Source organism: Gavialis gangeticus, unplaced genomic scaffold (assembly GCF_001723915.1).
Source record: "Gavialis gangeticus isolate Ggan-Ray unplaced genomic scaffold, GavGan_comp1, whole genome shotgun sequence".
NCBI classification, from domain to species: Eukaryota; Metazoa; Chordata; order Crocodylia; family Gavialidae; genus Gavialis; species Gavialis gangeticus.
In genome coordinates, this window is record NW_017729025.1 from 33094116 (window position 1) to 33097065 (window position 2950).

The 2950-nt window shown below is 41.8% G+C and overlaps 1 long non-coding RNA gene across 1 annotated transcript; it reads left to right on the forward strand.

Moving 5' to 3' along the window:
* Positions 1–634: 634 nt before the first annotated feature.
* Positions 635–1426, forward strand: LOC109299442. The gene is made up of 3 exons (XR_002097847.1): positions 635–737; positions 814–871; positions 1242–1426. It is a non-coding gene; the product is annotated as an uncharacterized LOC109299442 (long non-coding RNA).
* The last annotated feature ends 1524 nt before the right edge of the window (positions 1427–2950 follow it).

A 2950-nucleotide genomic window follows, 5' to 3' on the forward strand; every position in this document is an offset into this window, starting at 1 on the left:
AAGGGCCTACTTCAACAAATTAGTTTGGTTTAGCTGTCACTTACTTTAGGGTAATTATAAACACAGGGACAATTGTCATGGTGCCACTGAGGGTTGATATGTCCCTGCCATCTATTAACTGCAGGCACATGGCGTAATTGCTGGGTGAGGAGAACTAAGACCTCCATGCAGCTCCCAGCTCCAGTGTGCTGCAGTCTCTAGGTTGAAAGCTGACTAGCCGTGTTAGTTTGAAGTCAGGCAGATGGCAGAGCAGGTGCACTAAGTTTAGACTGGCCTGGGTTAACTTGATCTGAAATGAGTTAACCTGGCCTAATGAATATTTGAGTGCTTTTCAGCACAACCCTTAGACAGGGAAAGCCCAGCCATTCGCCACAGCCCCCTGTAGACCAACCAGCCCCCACCCTGCAGACCCGCTGCTCCCCATTGCACCTCTCAGCCCCTTCCAGAGGCTTGCCAGCTCTCCCCTCGCCCTCAGCTTACTTATCTCCAGCTGCCCTGCCCATGGCAGAACCTGGCTTAAGTGTAGATGGCGCAAAGGAAGCTACCTAACCCGAGTCAAGTGATGTTCACATTTGTCCACACCCATAGAGCCTAATTGGTTCAGAGAGGTGTGAGCTTTCATAGGCAGCAGCCTACATCTGGTGAAGCCTTGCCAGTCTCTAAGTTGGGAATTTCTGACTGTAGGAAAAGGTGTCTAGGGGATGTGTTTTACTTTCTTCTTTCCCTTCACCCAAACTGTACATTTTCAAAGCTTTTTATATCTTTGGAAAAGTTCCTGCAAAGATATAAAATTTTGTTATTCCTTTCTCACAGATGGAGATGTTTGATAAGCTCTGGTATTAAAAGAGGTAAAAATGTCAAAGGAAAAAGGGTAAGTTAGAGGGGAAGAAAGCAAACCTTGGACATGGTTCATTCTGTTGACTTCAGTGCTAAGGAGAGAGGAGAAAAGGAGACAAATGGTGGCAACATTGCTGCAGTCTTGAAAATCTTCAGTTTTCTCAGACTTGAAATTCAACACATTTTAAATCACTATTAAGATTTTATGTTTTGTTTCATTTAGAAGCTTCTCGTTGAAGAATTTCATCCAGTATTCTTGCCAAACACCTTTTTTTGGCCCCATACAATTTTTGGTCTTGATCAGCTCTAGCTCAGTGTAGGGGGTTTAAGATGTAGGGGCAAATGAGCCTAATGCATTTGTGAGTGATTGCAGGTGGCCAGCCCCAAAGCTTTGTGTCATCTAGGAGATGACTCATCTAAACTAAGCCAGAAAAGGAAACGGAAGAGCACTCAGCGAGAGAAGATTATGATAACATATGCCAGTAACAAGCTGTCCCGTGCTTCTGGAATGTGTTTTGACACTGGAGTTATTACTTTAATAACCAAAGCCCAAAGCAAATCATACTGAAGATGCATCTGAAAGGCCAGGAAGGAATCTGCATTTTTCTACTATGTACTCTCTCTATTTGCAAGTATATATTAAAAGCAGGTCATTAATAATCATCTTTGCTTCAGCCATCACAAGGAAAGCGATTTCAGTAAATGAAACTAGAATTCAGAGACATTTATTTGAAGCTTTGTTTCCCAAAACAGTACTTGACTTTATTCCTTTGTGTACTATGGGACTCTGTTCATTGAGACCCTTGGTTTATAAGCCGGGTTATATTGGCCACATTTTTTTTTAAAAGGAAAATAAATCCTGAAAGAAAATGCAAGCTTCTAGGTATGCATTGCAGCATGTGCAGACATATTAACAGGATGCTTTTTACATATATTGGCTTACATAAATGACAGCTTTGCAAGTTCATATGTTTGAATATAACTTTAACCTCTTGCATTTAAATATTTGGTGCAGTTATATTTAAAACTGAAAATATGTGGTTGCTTCCTTGGCTACAGGCAAGAAGAGGACAGCATAAATATGGTCTGGGGTGCAGAGGTGGTATTAATCTTCCCTTTGGCTTGCAAGGAGGCACTGTGTGTTTATGAGATCTCCCTGCACTGGGCTTCAGAAGCCTGAAGGCTGTTCTGGTTTATATGTACTACTCGGAGCATCAAGAAGCCAAGCTTCAGCTAAGGATTAGTTCACACTAAGGGCTGCTGTCCGGAAGCTATTTCCTTTTAGTCATGCTCCCCATGCTGGCTGCACATTGTTAGTATGGATAAACCTTCTGGGGCAGGATGGGCTAGTTCAAAGGCCAGAATTAGTCAGCAGTATCATGCAAAACAAATGCAGTGTGCTGCTGGATCCATCTTGCAATTCATTATATTAATTCTTAGCGGGAAATGGATTAACTTGGCAACATATGTTGTAAATGGCACACAGTTGGAGTCAGAATAGCAATTCATATTAAAGATACGCTTAATACATATTTTGCTCTTTATGTATAATGCACATGCTTTAGAATGTATTTTTCATGTAGCTGTATGTATATTTGTAGTTTTTAAGACCATCTGTCTTTGGTTTGTTTTTTTTTTTTTTTAAATGAGCTTCATGTGACATTATGTTCTTGTGTGGGCAGATTTATAAGGGGGAGCTGGCACATTGATGGCTCTCAAGTTATCTTCTTTACCTGTTTTTGGCCTGGTTTTTTTTTCCTGTTACCCTGAGCTTTCTCCCCTATGATACTTCCGGGCTAGGGACAGACATTACACATAAACTGGTATAAGTGATCAGATGGTAGACTAAGCCTGTAACTGAACAGAGGTTCAGTGTGCATAGGCTGGTTTAAAAATGGTAGAACCCAGTCTAAGGTAGACCTAATGGATGTATTATCAGATTTAATTAGTTTAGGTTAGACCAGTCTATCAAACTTCTGCACCAGATCCCCTTCTGACTCAACTTAGGTCACAGTCCCCCAGCATCCCTGGAGCCCTTGTGGCTCCCTAGCTAATTCCTCCCTTGCAGAACAGGTGGGCTAGCCTTGGTCTGTGTTTTTCTGCTCTAGTTGAG